Raw genomic sequence first — 20744 nt, 5'->3', positions numbered from 1 at the left:
AAGGTCAGACTGTGTTGCACAGGACCGCTGTCTCTTCCAAAAACAAGACCAAACCGTTAAATGATGGAAAGATGCTTGGAGCAGTCACTCGTAGCATACAAGCATCTTAGCATGCCTTAGATTGTCATTGTGTTTTCAATAATGCGTATTTTTAATTTACGCGTGCTGAATGTCCTGAGTGAACTGCAGTCCTGTGCATGGTCCCCTGCCTGGAGATTCTTCTCATCTTGTTCAGCGAGGAAGTAAAGTAGAGGTTTGCTTGAACTGCCTGCCAACGCTGCCACCAGGAATTCAGAGTCCCACGTGCAAGAAAAATGAATAGTCTTTATAGCCATCACAATGAATAATCCAGACCATTGTTAGAAGAAAGATAAGTGGAGAAGTCCAGCTAAAAATACAACTTAGTAATCAATTTCCGAGAAGGTGTCTGTCCAACAAGAGTTCGGGGGGTCCAATGAGAACAACAGGATCCCAAGAAGATCCACAATATTCTTCAAATGCTTATCTGGGGTTCCAGTCTCTGCAACCTCGGGTGATCTGGTCATGGGTCATACAAGAGGAAGCCTGAGTAAGGCAAGAGAAGGGCAGTGGGGACAAAAAGGTTGAGCAGGAAGAGGTTCTAGGCAGAGGGGCAGGGTTGGATCGGGAATCTCTATTTATTTTTGGAAAAATTGTTAATTCTTGCACAAAAATCCCTTGCCTAGATGCAAACCACTCTGCAGTCACCAATAATCACCAGCAGGCCTAACCTACTGACAATATCTGTAGACACCATAGAAATATCGCAGGATCTTCAAGTCAGTTGGTTTGCATTACACACGAATAAAGCTCTGCATTTTACGAGATATTAGATTTTGGGAATTACAAGCCAAATTACATTCTAATGTTTATTTCTTTAAAAACAAACACAAAAGCAGAGAAGTGGTGTGGAGAGGTTTGCCAGTGTAGTAATGGCTGTTTGCTAATCAGCACACCAAGTGAACTTTAGTGAAAGAATGTGTTTGCAATTTGAGGGGGGAAAACAGCTCTTTTATGTACCACAACCTCTGGGGCCTCCGGGATGCCGCTCTAGGCGCTGGCAAAGAAAATAGCACTGAACAGGCACCTATTCTGAGGGCCAAGAGTCCTCTTGAGGAAGGAAATCCAAAGATGTGGGTTTTAAATATTGTAAGCATCCACTGCTATAGAAGCTCGATTATTTGGAGCGGTGTTGGGTCGGACACTGGGGAGTAGGATGGGTTTTGGCGAGGACTTCTGATGTTAAGAAGAATGAAACCAGGAAACTCCTAACCTCCTCCGTGAACGGAAAGTAAAAGTGTTGATGGCGCCAGAAGCTAAAGACTTCCATTCCACCAACCAATGGGGGAGATGGAAGACACCTAACTGTCTTCTGGTCCCTGCTCCTGGAAGAAGGTTTGGGGTAGGTACATGTAAAGTGCCAAAGCAACCTAACTACCAAATGAAAATTGGCGGCTTTCACATTGTGAGTAAATGTGAGCCAGACAGATCCCGTGAACCCCCTCCATTACCACGCATGCATGGCCGGCCTTGGGCATGGGCAAGCTGGGCCCAGGCCTGTGGCGCCAATATTTCGAGTGGTGCAGCAGGGAGCTGCCTGACCTAATGCCATGCAAACAGCAGCTTGTCCATCCCACTTCGTCTCAATCGGGTCCAGTAAAAGACTTTGTAATCAGCCCTTAATGTACCTCACCTGGCATAAGGTTTAACTTGCGATGTCCATTTGGCTGTTTCAAACCACACACACACAGACTGCAATGGCAGGTCTGACATAAGTTTAAAAGGCTAATTAAGTGGGCGGCACGATCAGTGCTGCAGGCCCACTGGTAGCATTTGATTTACAGGCCCTGGGTACAGGTAGAGCCACTTTATTAGGGACTTACAAGTAAATTAAATAAGCTAATTGGGTTTAAGCCAATTTTACCATATTTTAAGGGAAGAGCATACACACTTCAGCACTGGTTACCAGTAGTAAAGTACACATAGTCCTAAAAGCCAACAAAGACCGGTTCAGAAAATAGAAAGGTGAAGGCAAAATGTTTGGGGATGACCCTGCAGAAAGGGGCAAGTCTAACAGTCTTTTTTACAACATTCGACCAGGTGCTTAGGACTTCATAAATAATAAATGTATACATTACTTTAACTTCAAATGGCGAACAAACTGGGTGATCAAAATGTGGCTTGATCTTTTCTGTCTAGTTTTACCCATTCCAGAGTTTGGAGTTTAGACTTCTTCAATTCTTTCTGGGATGTAAAAGGCGAGACTCGCCACCTACCTCACACACCTGTGTGTGTGTAAGGAAGACAGGAAGAGGCTAAACGTCACAACAAATGGCAGCACTCCAGGTTTCATGTTATATTTACAGGTTCATAATAAACTCATTGGGCTTTGAAAGTTAGGTGAAGAAAGGTACTGGACAAAAGTTTATTTAATTAAAATATGCAGAGATAGAAAGCATGATGGATGATTTACATTTTCCTGGAAAAATAGTAGATCATTTGATAAAAAAAAACGATGTAATTATAATGGAGCCCGAATGTACAACCTGTATTTAACAATTTTTCATGCTTTACCTTTTCTGTCCTTAGCTTCAATTGTGCAGGTCATAATAGAGTGTCATGTATTCATGTTTTTTAGATTAGTATATTAGTTTAGCTAGCTTAACAACATTGTTTTTAATCTCTTGTATTCACAATAAATGAAAACATTTTTTTTAACTGTTTATAGCTTGTGTTATATATGGATGCACCCTCTGCATTGAAAAGCATGTTTATGTGATTCTGTTTGTAATTCAACTCAAGGGAACCTTTCGATACTTTGGATAAAAAGAAACAGAACCACTCGGGGTGGAGGACCGGTGAGTTCATGAATACCTATGAAGTTCTGCCGCTCTGTCAGTAGCTTCCATAACTTAAAATTTGGATTCCGTGGTGTGGTAATAAGGCAACACATTTGATTCAAGTGAATTTAAAATTATGAAAATCCCTGGGGTACCACAGAGTGAGATTTTTCCTGTCATTTATATTTAGTGCTAAATTGCAAAAATGTATTTTTTAACTGTAGGCTAAGCGAGGTTTATCCCTAGAAGCTAGCCAGAAAAGTAAATGAATACACCCAGGCTTTAGCTGTAACGCCGGATTATCAAGGTTTCTCAAAAGGGTTAATATGGTTAGAAAAATTGGGCTAGATAAGAACATAATTTAACAGATCAGGGGGAAACTGTGATGGGTACCAGGTTATACTGAAGCGTTTTTGGGGCAAATGTACGGCCAATTTAAGGCCTAGTTTAAGTGGGTTAGAAAATAGCCTTTACCAGGTTTGCTGATAACCAAATGATGACCTATCAGTTGAAACTTAGCAAGGTAGGTTTTATTAAATAGCAGTCTTCAAGATCTATTGATAGTGCTTCTTGGCACCGGCTCAAACCCATGCAACCTTAAACTATAAAAGAGGTCTGGTTACGTCATTACTTCCACTAGCGACCAAGTAGCCATCACCTTCTCCTGAACCGGGTACAAACCTGATCTGGAGTCCTCTAAAATAAAATGAGGTCCTGTGCCTCTCACACCACCAACATAAAGAACTCAATGTTGTGTCCTATGTCTCTAGAGCCACTATGTACCAAAAGCACTAGTACCTCTAGAACCACTAGCCTTATAAAGACAATACCAGGTCCGTGGCCTCTAGAAACGTTCCCTATTTAAAGAACCCAGCACCATGTACATGGCCTCGCGGAGCACTATGCATCAAAAGAAACCACCTATACATGGCCTTTAGAAAAATAACCATCTAAAGAAACTAGTAGCAAATCCTTGCTTCTAGAACCACTATATATCAAAATATACCACTAATGCACTGATGCCCTCTAGCACTGCTATCCAGCTTGAGGAACAGGTGCTATGGCCAAAGCCCCTACCCATCTAAAGAAAACAGTTCATGGCCAATGCCTCTAGAACAGCTATTCATGTTTAATAAAAAAACAACAACAAAACAGTACAGTACCCATGGTCTCTTGAGCTTCTTGAACAGTTACTATTTACAGAACCCAGCATACTGCCCAAGGCTTCTAGAGCCGCGAACAATCTAAAACCCCTAACCATCAAAAGAAACCAATAATGTGTTCATGGTCTCTAGAACCGCTAACCATCTAGAGAAACAGGTACTATCCTCAAAGACCCTAGGCCCTACCCATCTAAAGGAAATAATGCAATGACCAAGAACCGCTATACATGTATTAAAAAAAAAAACACCATCGACAGTATAATGCCCATGGGCTCTAGAACAGTAACCCATCTAAGAAAAAACAGCACAATGCCCACCCCAGCTCATATTTCCTAGGCCGTTAGAAGAATTAACTCGCAAAAGAATGCTTTAGAATTCTCTTTTAAAAGAAGACAAGAATGTGTTCTTTTCTCTAGAACCACTACCTATCAAAGTTAATAATGCTTGTTGGCGCCATGAACCCCCTACGTCACAAAAAGGAGCCCCACCGTCAGACCCTAGATCCATTACCTATTTAAAGAACTCCTCAACAAGGCTTCTAAAACTACCCCATCACAAGAGGGACATTTTTAGTGCCAGCGTTTAGAATCTAATCAAAAGGGTGGAGACAAAGACACTGGTGCTGAAGAAGTTTAAAACGCTTGGCTTTTTTTGTGATTTACTGTATATAAGCTAGAGAGGAATTCCTGACCAAAAGATGGGTTTTGACACTGGCTAAAAATGGTTCATCAACAGCAATACCAGTACCTTTTCTATTACTGACTGCTGTGTCCCACTTATATATTTTATGTGGCCAACAACCCATTGTGGCTTTATCGTACGACATCACATAAGTCTACTGCTATGCTGAAAAAACATAAGTAATGGAAACTTTTAGAATCCAAGCCAAACAGCATGCCAGGACACTCAAAGCTCACAAGGCCAAGGAAGAGGAATCCCACGCATCAGTGATTGACGTCCTAAAGGAACACAGTATTGGTAACTCCATGGAAACAAACCCACCAACAACGAAACTCCTGAATTACCCCAAGAAAGAAAAACAATCTCAGACTAAACCAAGCTTTGATAAAGCTAGTCCCTGTAATCCAGGGAAGATTAGACGTGGATATACACCTTCAAGGAGGGCAAAATCATTCATCTGCCCACCATTGTTATAGAGAAAATCCAGCTATTGTCACCTGCTTTGATCCACTTAAGCCAGAAACACTGGATTGCTCCAACTTGCTCTGCTTGATGACTACTACTTGCCAAGCTCCTCCAGCGCCACTGAAGCTTATAACAAGCAGACGTCCTTGAGCTGGTCCATTGTGGAATGAGAAATTAAATACAACCCAAAAGCAAGCAGAGATCTTTAACACAATACACATACAGAATATTTCCAAGAATATAGCTACCTTAAATCAAGTAGCAAGTTTGAATGGATAACTACAGCAAAGGGCCGAGAAGACACTGCCCACCAGCAGAACTGGTGATGAGACAGTCAATGTGGCCACTCCATTTGACAATCTAAAAATGCAGCAGCAACGAGATAACTACATCTACATTAAAACTAGATGAACAAGTTACTTACCTTCGGTAATGATATATCTGTAAGAAACAGTAGTTAGTATTAGATTCCTTACCTTAGAATATCCCCAGGCGTCAGACTGGATCCAGAAATTTTTGCGTAGCAGTACCCTTGCGCGTCGGTAGGCGTCGTCTGCGGCTCCGCGTCCGTCGTCGGCGCCGTGATGATGTCATCGGAGTACTTAGACGCCGCCTCTGCATGCTGACGTCAGTTCTTAGACAGTGTGGTGTATTCCTATAGGTTCTGTATCGATCCCCCTATTCCTGACCCTGTTCTGGTTAACAAGTTAACTAGCAGCCATCCCATGATGCAGAAACCGTTATCTGATGAGGCCGAACTACGGCACAGGAACGTGTTATCTGATTAGGTCATAACGCTTGCCATCTAATTAGACAAGCGATATTCCTCCAGCCCCTGATAAGGCATACGGAGTTCTCAAAACAAATCAAACCTATGACAACCTGGGAAAAACCCTGCGGCCATTGTTTTGATTTCACCGAGAACTTCAGCAAAAGAATGTGCCAACGACCAGCTCGTATGACATCCTTATTGACGTTAGCTTTTCCACACCAGAAACGCAGAGCCATGCTAAAAACCAACACTGGTGCCATTGAAACTAGGGCCCTCAAAGGGGATGATCTTAACCCTAGATATCAGTTCGCAGAACGGGGAGGATGGGTGGGGCGGTAAGGAATCTAATACTAACTACTGTTTCTTACAGATATATATCGTTACCGAAGGTAAGTAACTTGTTCATCTGAAAGAAACAGGTTAGTATTAGATTCCTTACCTTAGAATAGATACCCTAGCAATACCAACCCCGGTGGTGGTTCTGCAAACCAATAATCACACCAGAAAGTCCTGGAAGACAGAACGGCCAAAGAAGCCATCCCTCCGGACTTGGCTGTCCAGCAGTAGTGTCTTGCAAACGTGTGCAGCGATGCCCACGTAGCTGCCTGACAGATGTCCTGTAAGGGGACTCCCCGGCCCAAGGCAGTGCTAGCCGCCGTGGCCCGAGTGGAATGGGCCCTCAGCCCAACAGGAGGTTCCTTCCTCGCCAAGGAGTAACATGCCTTGATACACAAGACGACCCACCGAGAGATGGTCCTCTTGTGCACCGCCCGTCCCTTCCTAGCACCCACGTAACCAACAAAGAGTTGGTCATCCACCCGGAACTGGCGTGTGCGATCTAAGTAGAATGAAATCGCACGTTTTGGGTCCAGACGGTGGAGCCGCTCTTCCTCTTTAGACGGATGCGGTGGCAGAAAGAAGGTGGGCAAGGTGATAGACTGCCCGATATGGAAGGCCGTGACAACCTTGGGCAGGAAAGATGGCTTAGTCCGCAACACAACCTTGTCCGGGTGGACAGAAAGGAAAGGGGGTGTACATGAAAGAGCCTGGAGCTCACTCACTTTCCTGGCAGAGGTGATGGCAATCAGGAAAGCAATCTTCAGAGTAAGAAGGTGGAGAGGACAGTTGTGAAGTGGCTCAAAGGGACCGCACATCAGAAAGGTAAGAACCAGGTTCAAGTCCCACTGAGGCATCACAAACGGAACAGGAGGGAACATATGTGTGATGCCCTTCGGAAAACGAGTTACAATAGGGGACTTGAACAAAGAAGGTTGATCAGGCAGCCTCAGAAAGGCTGAAAGGGCAGAAAGGTAGCCCTTGATAGTGCCCAGAGCAGAGCCCTGCTGGGCAAGAGAAAGAAGGAAGAGAATAACCTCAGAAAGAGGGGCAGAAAGAGGATCCACAGCCTTTGCTGTGCACCATGCCACAAATTTGTTCCACCTGCAGGCGTATACCGACTTTGTGGAGGGACGCCTGGCTGCCAGAATGATTTCACAGACTTCAGGAGGCAAGTCAAATGGCCTCAACTGTCGCCACTCAATCTCCAAGCATGGAGGTGGAGACTGGATAGGTTCGGGTGGAGGACCGTCCCCTGCTGCTGCGACAGAAGGTCCTCCTGAAGAGGCAGACGAACTGGGGGATTGACTGACATACTGAGTAGCTCTGGATACCAGTACCTTCGTGCCCAGTCCGGAGCCACAAGGATGACTTGGGCCCGGTCGCGTTTGATCTTCTTCAGCACTCTGGGCAGAAGTGGTATAGGTGGAAAGGCGTACAACAGACCGCAACTCCACTCGCGACGAAAATAGTCTCCGAGCGAGTGCCGCCTTGGAAATTCCAACGCGCAGAACTGATGACATTGCACGTTCTCTTCGGTGGCGAATAGATCTAACCAAGGTTCTCCCCACTGCTGAAAGAGGCCTTGTGCCACGTCCAAGTTCAGACGCCATTCGTGATCCATCATGCACCGACGGCTGAGTTCGTCCGCCCTGGCGTTCAGAGAACCTGCCAGGTGTTGAACCATCAGGGTCACGCCCTGATGTTCCAGCCACTGCCAGAGGCGCAGAGCCTCCTGGCAAAGGGTCCACCCCGCCCTGTTTGTTGCAGTACAACATGGCGGTGGTGTTGTCCGTGAACACCTGCACTACACTCCCCCGAACAGAGGGGAGGAATGCCTTCAATGCTAGACGAATCGCCCGCAGCTCCAAAAGGTTGATATGGAGCCAGAACTCCCCCGGAGACCTGAGGCCTCTGATCTCCGCCTCTCCCATGTGGCCTCCCCAGCCCTGGAGGGACGCGTCCGTCACAACTACGTGCTCCGGTCGGGGAAGGGAGAGGGATCTGCCGCTGACCCAATCGCGGTCCGTGAGCCACCACTGCAGCTGTTTCGCAGTGCCCTCCGAGATCAGGACATGGTCGGAGACCCTCTGAAACTTCAGGTCCCACTGCAGAGCCCGCATCCGCCACGGGGCGTGATGCACCAGAAGGATGCAGGAGGCCATCAGCCCCAGAAGCCGCAGCGTCAACCTGACCGAGACCCGAGACACAGGCTGAAAGAGTGGAATCAGAGCCTGAATGTCCCGAACGCGCTGCTCGGGAGGATAAACCCGAAACTGCGCCGAGTCGAGAACCGCTCCGATGAAGAGGAGCTTCTGAGAGGGGCACAGGTGTGACTTCGGCACATTGATGGAAAACCCCAGCAGATGCAGGAGGTCTGCCGTCGTCTGGAGGTGGCTGACGACTGTTTGGGGCGAGCCCACCTTCAACAACCAGTCGTCGAGGTAGGGGAAGACTGAAACCCCTAACCTGCGCAGATGAGCTGCGACCTCCGACATCACCTTCGTGAACACCCGTGGGGCGCTGGTAAGGCCGAAGGGGAGCACGGTAAACTGAAAGTGCTCTTGGCCTACCGTGAACCGCAGGTAACGCCGGTGGGCTGGCAGGGCGGGGATGTGAAAATAAGCATCCTGCAAGTCCAACGCTACCATCCAGTCTCCTGGGTCCAGGGCAGCTAAGACCTGAGCCAGTGTCAGCATTTTGAACTTCTCCTTCCGGAGGAAGCAGTTGACGTTCCGTAGGTCCAAGATAGGCCGTAGGCCCCCTTTGCCCTTCTCGGGTACCAGAAAGTAGTGGGAGTAGCAACCACACCCTACTTCTGGCCCAGGAAGGTGTGGACTGGCCTCGCCGTTGTCCCCGACCGCCTCCACGGTGGATTCCACGGCCGCCACCGCGTTGGATGTTAGTCTGCGGAGCGTGGCTGGCAGCACGTGTGGGGGCGCCCCTTCCTTGGCCACGAAAGGAGCGAAAGGCACCCTTTTGCTGGCGCGGGCGGGGAGGCCCAAGAACCTAGCCGTAGCCCTGGAGTCCTTAAAGCGCTCAAGCGCATGGTCTGCCTTGTCGCCAAAGAGGCGACGGCCATCGAACAGCATATCCATGAGTGTATTCTGGACATCGGCCGAGAAGTTGGCGGACCTCAACCAGGCGTGGCGACGAATCGCCACCGTCGTTGCCATCGCTCTGCCCAGAGAGTCGGTGGTATCCAATCCACACCGGATAGAATAACGTGCCGCATCTCGGCCTTCCACAAGGGCTTGGCCGAGTTTAGCCCGTACCTCCAACGGGCATTCTGGCAGCACGTCCGCGACCGTATCCCACAGAGAATGGGTGTAACGGCCCAAGAGGCACACGGTGTTGGAAGACCGCAGACCCAGACTCAGGGAGGAGAATACCTTCTTGCCGTATTGCTCGTACCTCTTGGATTCCTTGTCAGGCGGAGCTGACGGAAATGCTGTCTGGGAATTGAAAGCCTGAATTACCAGGCTCTCGGGGGTGGGGTGGGTGGACAGGAAACAAGGGTAGCCCGGGGCCGGGCGGTGGCGTCTGGCCACGTTCCTATCTACAGGCGAACCTGTAGCGGGCCTGGACCAAGTGCCGAAAAGAACGTCGGTCAAGGCCTCATTAAACGGCAGCAGAGGCTCAGCCGAGCTTGACTGCGGTTTTAGGACCTCAGTGAGGAGGTTAGTCCTCACGGCCGCGACGGGGAGTTCAAGGCCCAAGGCCTTGGCCGCCCGCCTCAGCACCACACTGTAGGTTGCCCCCTCCTCCGTAGCCACGGTAGGAGTTGAGACAAAACCAGTGTCTGGTGAGGTATCCAGACCACTGGCATCCCCAAGTCCACCTGTCCAGTCCTCCTGGGACTGACACTCCCGTGTCAGAGGGTCCTCGGACCCCTCCCAATGCTCCTCGTCACCCATCTCCTGAAATTCAGGGGGGTCAAATGATGGGGCCAGTTCGTTGAAGTAGAAATCTCCAAACGGCGTCGAAAGCGGCGCCCAGCGTCGCCGTTCCGGCGCCGGATCGAGAGCGGCATCGGGGACGCCGCCGCCCGAAGACTGCGCCGGAGGTGACACCTGAGGGACCGGCGCCGGTGAGGTCGTGAGGTCAACCGGCGACGACATGGATCCGGAACCGGATCCAATGGGGCCCTGCGGCGCCAGGCCTGAAGGCGCCGGGGCCAAAGCAACCGACTGCGTCGGGGCTGAAGCCCTCGACCCGCTAGGGCCCCCAGACGGGTCCGCTGGGCCCAAAGGCGCCGCGGAGCCCGTCGGAGGAGTGTGAGACCTCATGGCCATGATGAACCGCTCGATCTCCCTCGGCGTCGCGTGCGGCCCAGGGACCGGAGGGTATGGAGCCGGACGCGACGCCACGACTCCGACGGAGCCGCGTGTTGTCAGTGTCACCCGAAACCCCGGCCGCGTCGCGCGAGCGTCGGGGGGGGAGTCGGAAGAGCGATGACGTCTCTTCGACTTCTTGTGCTTACCTGACGACTTCGACCCAGAGGAGTGATGTCGACTCCTGGAGCTATGATGGCTCCGATCCCGCGACCGGTCCCTCGACCTCCGTCCGGACCGGGACCTCTCACGGCGCGGGGACGACTGCCGGAGTTCGAGTTGCTTGCGGGACCGCTCCCGCCTAGCTTTCGAAGTCAGGGCCCGGCAGTCGGAGCAGGTCTTGTCGTCGTGGTCGACGCCGAGACAGTGGAGACACCGACGGTGAGGGTCAGTAACAGACATCAGCCGGTCGCAGTCCACACAGGGTTTAAAACCAGGCATCCCTATCGGCACCGTTCGGAGTCGAAGACTCGAAAAATGATCAAAAGGGATCAAAAAAGTTTCGTCAAAAAATAACTAAGGTACCACTTTTTCCGGATCTGCGCTGCTGGCGCGGAAAAAAGAAGAACTGACGTCAGCATGTGGAGGCGGCGTCTAAGTACTCCGACGACGTCATCACGGCGCCCACGACGCCGACGACGGACGCGGAGCCGCAGACGACGCCTACCGACGCGCAAGGGTACTGCTATGCAAAATTTCCGTATCCAGTCTGACGCCTGGGGATATTCTAAGGTAAGGAATCTAATACTAACCTGTTTCTTTCAGATTGCTCATATGATGATCTAAATAAAAATATAATGATATAGGTGATCCTTACCTCATGCTCGTTAAAAAACATCCTGACAACAGTAAGCGCTGCGGCAACTGTCACAAACTCTGCTTGCCCTTAGCCATATTGTCCACCTTCTCTTTCAATGAAATCTGTGTATGTGCACAAAACCGACGTGACGAGGAATCAATGAAGGTGGGATGAAGCAGTTTTTATGGGTCGTTCCTCCTGAAAGAGTGGGTCTGAATTTCTGTGACATGAATTTATCTGAATGTATAGGGAAATTATGATTTAAAAACAGGAGTGTAGCGTGTCAGGTCTCATGAGTCGAGTTTACTATGACTGTATGCCCATCACCAGTATAGTCTCAGCTTGGTCAAGCTGGGTAATGGAACAGCCTGCAACCTGAGTTTGCAAGGATCTGAATATCTGGCAGTGTAAGCACATCCAGAATGCCAACTAACCCTACAAGGAGAACTTGAGAAGGTAAGTATGAAATATAATGCAAATAAAACTGGTGGAAAACAAGTCCAGACTCTGCTTGCTGTGATTTAGATTTCATGAATTCTGTTGGAAGTTTATTGAAACGCCAAAGGCTTACAGTGTGTGAAAGGGCTCAAATGCGAGCACGCCCCTCGAATGGGTGGCACCAACATCGAGTTGTTGTAGAAAAGGTTGTGAAGGCCATGTATAAGTAAGTCACTTTGTATGGAAAGTCTTCTTTTGCGTGGCTCTTGTAAGGTACATATGACCAGAGTGAGGTCTGAACCCAGTCATAGGGCTGCAACACCTTCAAAGCTGTTCCACTTGGCTGTGGTATAGATGAATGTGGGGGCAGTTTGACTGAGGAGAATGAGTTGCAAATCACTTAAGTTAGAAGCTTGAAGCTGCCTCAGAATCCATGCACACAGCAGTCAGAGATGCTTCAGGGCTGACCCTACCTAATCCAGAGATGCCCTTGAGTCTGGTCTCTGGGGTCAGGCAACAGATTCCCAGGTGCAGAGCCTCAGAGCCACATTACAATGGAAAAGCATGCAAGGGGACTTACTGCACTTCAGGAACATTTAGGAGAGGGATTGAGACTCGAAGGCTAAAATGTCATATGGGACTGGTTGGTGATCCAAAAGGAGTACTATCTAAGTTTGCCTGACAGCAAAGAAGCCTGTTTGTGGCCAAATCTGGTGAGTTAAAGGTCACTGTTTTAGTGATCTCTAGACGTCCTGTCCTCCGTTAGGTGGATCCCTTCCTTCGTACCCTTTTCAGGTTAAACTAGTCCAGCGTGCATGAGTCAATTCCGTTCCCGGTGCACTTGGGTAATTTCTAAGAGGAATAGAAGATTAAGAAGGCTTTACGTCTTCTACTAAATTAAACCAAATACGGCAAAAGATGAGAAGCCAGTTTCGCTTTTCAGACAGTCCTCTCTCACTATGTGACATTGGCTTTACCTACCTGGAGAAGGAAACCATTGAAACAATAGGGGTTTTAATGAGTTGTTTGAAAGTTTGACAATAATCAGCTGAAGAAATTGGTTTTGATTAATGTAATTCATCAACCATTGTTGACGAATTTTAGGTCGAGCCTAGCCCGCATGCATGTGCTGCTCTGCAAGGCATGTTGTATCCAGGTCTACGGGCATTGGCCATGCCCTCGCTGCCGATGGTTAAACTGTCTCATTCCAAAAAGCTTTTTTCCCTAAGGAAGGCACCTGTCTGGTGCTCCTTGCTATGGGGCACCGCTCCAAGGCGATATGCCCAGTCGTAGCTCTAGCCATGGGGTCTGGATACAGCAGGTTGAACTAAACTCGAAAGATGGGTCCAAATGCCATGACTTACAATACAGCTAACATGTACTCAGGATATAAGGTATCAAAGACCTTTACTATAGCAAGGGCAACCACAGCTGCCTCAAGGTCCGTTTCGGCCACCATGGCATGGTGCAGAAATCTCATATTAATTTGGGTGCTGCGGCCCGGTATAAAGCCTCACTGCTCCGGGTGGCCCAGAGCCACCAGCACCGGTATGAGCCTATTCACTAGAGCCCTGGCCAGCAGTTTCACATCAGTATTGATCATCAATAGGGGTCAATATACGCTTATGTCTAAGCCTTAGGGGTCCCTGTCAGGTTTTACTATCACCACTAGCGCCTCTCTCATAGAATCAGGGAGCCTGCCCTTGCAATAAGTTTTCTCCAAAACCTCCAGAAGCGTTCACAACAGACCATTCTGGAATCAGTGGTAAAAGAACTCAGGTGGGAGTGTGTCCCATCCTGGTGTTTCTCCAGCCAGAATACTCTCCAGTGCCGCCTGTAGGTGCAGTTCTAGGGTCTCAGCATGATCTCTGGTAAGCAAGGTTACCTAAAGAGTTCTGAGGAGTCTACCTTTCAACTCCTGGTGGCATTAGTGGTGTTCGTGTAAAGCACTTGTAGGTAGTGCCTTAAATAATCCAAGCAGATGATAGACAGAGTCCCTCAAGGATCATCTCTCAGCCCCATCCTGCTCAATATTTACAGGTCACCACTGGCCGACGTTATTAGATTCCACAGCATTTGCATCATTTCCTACAACTTTGACACCCAGCTCATCCTCTCAATGTCTGATAAGTCCTCCACGACCAGATCCAACTTCACAAAATGCATGATCTGCGTGGCTGAATGGATGAAAACCAACTGCCTGAAATTAAACTCAGACGATATAAAAGTGGTAAAATACGGGAACATGAACTCCACCTGGTGGCCTATTGAGCTTGGCCCAACCCCTATAACCATGAACTACACAAGAAACCTAGGAACCATCTTAAAAGACAAAATGAACATGGCTCCTCCTGCTTCCACACATCCTCAGAAAAATCTTCAAATGGATCCCCAAGACCACCAAGTGTACTGTCACACAAACCCTAGCCACCAGCAGACTAGCATACGGAAACCCTCTATGCCGGACTAGAGCGGAGGAGCGCCGCCCCACTGCCACCACCAGCAAATAAAATTATAATTAAACGGGTTTCAAACCTGCTTAATTATCGTTTCATTTTAATCCCCTGGACCCGCCCCCAGGACTATGACAAGTCTTGGGGGTGGGTCCAGGGGATGACATCGCTGGTGTGGGAGTGGTGTGCACTCCTTTCACTGTGCATAAGGGTTTGGCCAGCCAAGCCCAAATGCACAGTGAAGCTCTCTCCAGCCCCAGCTGCGTTGCTGGGGCTGGAGAAAGCAGGCACAGGCTCTCAGTCTTACTCGGAGCGCAATTTTACGGCGCTCAGGCCCATCTAGATGCTGCTTTCATGCAGCATCAGGATTGGCCGCAGTGCAGACTGGGAGCCTGTGCCCAGAGGCAGAGCGGAAGAGCGTGATGCAGCAGGCAGCGGCATGGTTCAGTTACGTTTTTTATTTATAGGTCCCCTGAAAATACCCATTCACCCCACGCCCCGTCCTCTGGCCCGCCCCATCACTTTGGCGGGCCACTATTGCTTCAGGCCATCCAGAACGCCGCAGCTAGAATCATCTTGGACCTCCCACAGCACGCACACATCACACCACACCTCAGAGAACTCAACTACTATCGATACACAAACGCTGCCAATTCACACTGCTCGCGCATACATACAAGGCACTGCACAACATAGCACAGGACCAGCATATATCAACTGCCGCCTCCACTTGCATCAACCCACCAAACCCCTATCTCAGCATCACTGTCCCTCGCGCACACTCCCCTGTATCCCCAAAATCAGAACAGAATGCTTACCGTCTCCTACATCTAAACCAAAACATGGATCGACCTCCGACCTCCCGCTACACATCAGGGCCTCCTCCTCACTTCTCGATTCCGCAAGAGGCTGAAGACCTTGTTTTCCAATTACCCTCAACATACGACCTACACCGGCTCCAGCCCCGGGTATCTTCAGGTTACAACTCCTGCTCTACAAATGCTAACATACACAACAATTAGAGATTGGGAATGAAGGATGTCCTAGGAGAAACCAGGAGGAGGAGGAGTGAGGATCTCCATTGTTTAAATATGTTTGAGGCACTCGGGTTGCATTGCTTGCGAACACCTGTGGTGTAATCCTAGATTAATCACGTATTCCACCGTTGAGCAGGTTAAAAGTGATTACTTTCTATGCTAACGACAATAAAGTACATTTCCAGACCGCTGGTTTTGCCAGTTCCAAATCAACCTGGTCTTGCAATATTTATTTAGACCATGGATAGGGATGAAATATGCGAAGATATTGTTTTTAAAGTTCCCAGGAGGGACTTGGCCACAGGCTCTTCTACAGACAAAATGCATTCCTCAGGTTAGATCACTGCTTATTACCCTGTTCGTGATGGTACTTCAGAAACAAGAACAATGATTGTTCTTCCCTTAGAGGCTGTGGATTAGTACTGCTGTTTCCACACATGAGTATTTGCACTAGTAGCTCAGCTCTCTTGACCTGTAGGCAGACCACAGCATTGTACATAACCGAGCACTAACCGGGTATTTATCGTGCTCTTGGGAGAGGTTTGAGAAATGTAGCTACCTCCGTCTTTTCTTTCAGATGCTCTGTCATTCTATAATTAGATTATCATATAGTTACAGTACTGTAATGTGAGAAATTCATGGAAATAGTGGCCCAGGCCTAAATCTTTCCTTTCCATAATGGCAGTTTACCAGACTCCGATGCTTTACATTTTATTATATAAAATTATAATACATTTTTGGGAAGATTTTGCACTTGTACCTCTGAGAGGTTGTGTTTTTATCATGTCATATTTTTGAAGGTGTGTGTGCATGAAGCAAACGGAGCGCACACACACTATGTTAAACATGTACTGGATTCTGGCACGGCCACCGAGGTGACGTCACTGTGCTCTTCTGCATAATGGCTTCATTCCCACCTAATCCATATTGTCATATGTGGGAATTCGGTCTGCTCGGATGCTCGTTTGGCTGTCCAGAAGGGATGTAAAGAGGGCAGTGCCTGTTCAACACCCCCCCCCACCATGCCATTCAATGCCCACACTTTGGCACACACACTCTACCGTAGTACGCACCCTCTCCATTGCACAAATGCCAGGCCTTGTCAGACACACCGCCCTGGCACACCCCTGTCATTTTTATGATTTATTTATCTTGGCGGGTAGATGTGGCCAATTCTGCCAAGGAGCCCTTGCGCATAGGAGGAAAAAATCAAGGCGAGTGGAAAAAAGGCTCTGAAATTGTTTTTATGCAACATTCCGGCTCATCAGAGGAGCCTGTCCGGCACATTCCTACCTGCAATTACCGCCAGGATTGAATCATTCCCAGAGCGGGCTCCGCGCCTCCAATCACCGTCAGCATACAACCGGCGCAGCCCGGGGCAGACGCAGCCGGTTTTGTTTTCTCCATTTATTTTGTTGTTTGTTAAGGTTTATAGTTCATGATACATTCTCAGAACCGCGAGAGAAGGGGCCTGGAGGCAGCCTCGCATGTGTGCTGATGAGATGCGGAACCACCTGCCGGTCACTACGCCACCCCGAGGGTGTCGACAACCTGCAGGCACGTGCACTCCAGGGGGCTGCAGCATCCGCGGTACCCAAGGGGGGGTGGGGGAGCCAAGGAGGTGGGAAGATAAAATGAGGTGGGAAGGTCAGAGGAGATGTGAAGATCAGAGGAGGTGGGGGATCGAGGTGGTGGGGGATCGAGGTGGTGGGGGAACAAGGGTGGTGGGGGAACAAGGGTGGTGGGGGAACAAGGGTGGTGGGGGAACAAGGGAGGTGGGGGAACAAGGGAGGTGGGGGAATGGGGGAGGTGGTGGCGGAATGGGGGAGGTGGTGGCGGAACGGGGGAGTTGGGGGGAACGGGGGAGGTGGGGGGAACGGGGGAGGTGGGGGGAACGGGGAGGTGGGGGGAACGGGGGAGGTGGGAAGAACGGGGGAGGTGGGGGAACAGGGGAGGTGGGAAGAACGGGGGAGGTGGGGGAACAGGGGAGGTGGGGGAACGGGGGAGGTGGGGGAACGGGGGAGGTGGGGGGAACGGGGGAGGTGGGAAGAACGGGGGAGGTGGGGGAACAGGGGAGGTGGGGGAACGGGGGAGGTGGGGGGAACGGGGGAGGTGGGGGGAACGGGGGAGGTGGGAAGAACGGGGGAGGTGGGAAGAACGGGGGAGGTGGGGAGTCGGTGTGGTGGAGGATCGGGGAGGTGGTCGAGTCAGGCAAGGATGGGGATCAGGGTTCTAGCAGAAACCAGCATCAGTATAGGGGAGAAGGCTAGTTGAACAAGAGAGGCCTGCCTCAGGGTGTTATGGCAGAAGAGAACTTCACAAAGCAAACACAAGGAGATGATGGACGGAGTACTGAAACTTTTCAGACACTCATCCCCAGTCACAGATCTGGGTTGAATCCATCATCATTCTTTAGCTCAGTTCGCCACCTCAATTCAGACCCAGCTATATGCAAATCAGTCTTGACCCTGTGCCTCATGGGAACAGTTCAGCCCGCACTGCTAAGCCAGGTCTTCCCTGAACCGGAAACAAGCATCCTGGGACCGGTTTCTGGGTAACACCTCTCATCAGCCAGGCTAGCTTGAATCCAGTGGCAAAGTCAGCAAGGGACCCACTTTTGGGGCTGGTATGCCCAGACGTGGGTCCCGTTCTCTCCATGCCACTGGAGTAGAGCTGTCCTGGCTGAAGATGGCTGAAAGCCAAAAACCGGTCCTAGGATGCTCGTTTCCAGTCCAGGGAGGACCTGGACTGGCAGTTCGGGCTGGATTGTTCCCATTGGGCGCTGGGTCAAGACTGATTTTCATATGGCTGGGTTCAAACTGGAATGGCATGGTGAGCAAAAAACCGATGGATTTAGGCCCAGATCTCTGCACTGGGGTGAATGCATGACATTGTTCTGCATTTTGTCCATCAATTGTTCTTTTTGCAGCAGAGTGCTTCACCTCATCGCATAGCACCTGCAGCCAGACCGCCTACCTACACTGTCCCAGGATAGAGGCCCGCTTGAAGGTGCCATTGCACTAAGAGGCGTACCTACAGTAGTGTGGTAATCAGCCACCGACTACAGAATCAGCTAGGAGGCCTACACCATAGTGTGGCTTCTACACCTGAAAGGGCTGTCAACTGGGTGACTCCACAGGATACTGTTGTCAGAAATGCGGCCAGAAAAGCAGCTTTCATAGATGCTGCTCCGCTAGAAAAGCCACCTTAATGGGTGCCGATACCACCAGGCAGTCTTCATAGGAGCCGCACTTCTAAAAAGGCCGCCTTTGTGGGTGCAGCGCTTACGGAAAGTCTGTTGCCACGCCTCTAGAACGGCAGCCTTCATAGGTGTCCCATCTCTAGAAAGGCAGCCTCCATGGGCGCTGCACCTCTAGAAAGGTAGTTTTCATGGGGGGCGAGCCTCTAGAAAAGGCAGCCTTCATAGATGCTGCGCCACTAGAAAGGCAGCCTTCATGGGTGCCACACCTCTAGAAAGGCAGCCTTCATGGGTGGCGAGGCTCTAGAAAGGCAGCCTTCATGGGTGGCATGCCTTTCATGCCTCATTAGGGGGTGAGGCTCTAGAAAGGCAGCCTTCATGGGTGCTGTATCACTGGAAAAGCAGGCTTCAAGGGTGCCAAGCGTCTAGAAAGGCATGCCTTCAACGGTGCCGCGCCTCTAGAATGGCAGCCTTCATGGGCTTCGCGCCTCTAGAAAGACTGCCTTCATGGGTGTCGTGCCTCTAGAAAGGCCGTTTTCATGGGTGCCACGCCACTAGAAAGGCAGCCTTCATGAGTGTCCCGCCTCTAGCAAGGCAGCCTTCATGGGTGCCACAGCTCTAGAAAGGCAGCCTCCATGGGTGCCGCCGCTCTAGAAAGACAGCCTTCATGGGTGCTGCGCCTCTAGAAAGGCAGCCTCCATGGGTGCAGCGGCACTAGAACGCAGTGTTCATGGGTGCCGCGCCTCTAGAAAGGCAGCCTTCATGGGTGCAGCACCTCTAGAAAGGCAGCCTCCATGGGTGCCGCGACTCTAGAAAGGAAGCGTTCATGGGTGCAGCGCCTCTAGAAAGCAGCGTTCATGGGTGCCGCGCCTCTAGAAAGGCAGCCTTCAAGGGTGCCGCGCCTCTAGAAAGGCAGCCTCCATGGGTGCCACGCCTCTAGAAAGGCAGTGTTCATGGGTGCAGCGCCTCTAGAAAGGCAGCCTTCAAGGATGCTGCGCCACTAGAAAGGAATGACTTCATGGGTGCCACGCCTCTAGAAAGGCAGCCTTCATGAGTGTCCCGCCTCTAGCAAGGCAGCCTTCATGGGTGCTGCGCCTCTAGAAAGGCAGCCTCCATTGGTGCCACAGCTCTAGAAAGGCAGCCTCCATGGGTGCCGCGGCTCTAGAAAGACAGCCTTCATGGGTGCTGCGCCTCTAGAAAGGCAGCCTCCATGGGTGCCGCGCCTCTAGAAAGGCAGCCTTCATGGGTGCAGCACCTCTAGAAAGGCAGCCTCCATGGGTGCCGCGACTCTAGAAAGGAAGCGTTCATGGGTGCAGCGCCTCTAGAAAGCAGCGTTCATTGGTGCCGTGCCTCTAGAAAGGCAGCCTTCAAGGGTGCCGCGCCTCTAGAAAGGCAGCCTTCATGGGTGCCGCGCCTCTAGAAAGGCAGTGTTCATGGGTGCAGCGCCTCTAGAAAGGCAGCCTTCAAGGGTGCCGCGCCTCTAGAAAGGCAGCCTCCATGGGTGCCGCGGCTCTAGATAGGCAGCGTTCATTTTTTTTTTTTAAACCGTTTTTATTGCAGCTCCAAATATGCATTACAACAAATAGGATAAGTTCCGTTACAGCAGAAACCTCGTCCCCCCTTAGTCGAGCTCCTGGGTGGTATACACAGCCATATTGCCCACATCCCTGAGGCCGGGCGGCGATATTCAACCACATGCTACATCCTCATTTTTTCAACATGTACAGGCGTCAAGCGAGGAATTCTGCTGTCTGCATTTAGAGTTTTCTCCCCACTCCCCCAGGATTTCCATAAATTTCGAACTTTCTCCAGTAATTCGGTCTAGCTGTCCCTCCCTCAGTCTACCCCCCCCCCCCCCCACCCCCAGTGTCCCCCACTGCTCCTAGCACGGGAAAGTACGAGCGTGTGGTGGTTAACAGGAAAATCTTATCAATTACTGGGTGTGTGTGAGTGGCGAGGGAGCTGGAGCTATGGTTGTGTCAGCTGCGTTATTAGGGTCTTCCTCCTCTTCCCCCTCAACTAGATTGTTACGCAGCGCCTGCACTAGGATCTCCCAAGCCATCGCTGCGTCCTGGGCCCTCATCTGGTTTGCGGCGAGCCAGTTGGTACCTGATTGTGCTCTCACTAGCTGCCCATTTCAGAAATTCGTTAAGCCACCTCCGGTGTGTGGGACCTGTCTTCGACTTCCACCCCTTGGTCACCTCCCTCT

General features: G+C 50.3%; 1 protein-coding gene and 1 long non-coding RNA gene across 5 annotated transcripts in view; one reads left to right on the top strand and one right to left on the bottom strand.

The window, feature by feature from the left end:
- EXOC6B (exocyst complex component 6B) overlaps positions 1-20744 on the bottom strand; it is a 1580787-nt gene that overhangs the window by 1261112 nt on the left and 298931 nt on the right. The window lies entirely within an intron of this gene.
- LOC144817728 (uncharacterized) overlaps positions 1-20744 on the top strand; it is an 891613-nt gene that overhangs the window by 685933 nt on the left and 184936 nt on the right. The window contains exon 7 of one of the 3 annotated variants that reach the window (XR_013606962.1): positions 2747-2876. The exons of the other annotated variants lie outside the window; for them this stretch is intronic. This is a non-coding gene — a long non-coding RNA (uncharacterized LOC144817728). The remainder of the gene's footprint in view (positions 1-2746; positions 2877-20744) is intronic. 3 annotated transcript variants of the gene reach the window in all.

This window comes from Lissotriton helveticus, chromosome 2_1 (genome assembly GCF_964261635.1).
Source record: "Lissotriton helveticus chromosome 2_1, aLisHel1.1, whole genome shotgun sequence".
In the NCBI taxonomy this organism is placed as follows: Eukaryota; Metazoa; Chordata; class Amphibia; order Caudata; family Salamandridae; genus Lissotriton; species Lissotriton helveticus.
This window is presented reverse-complemented; position numbering and strand designations above follow the sequence as displayed.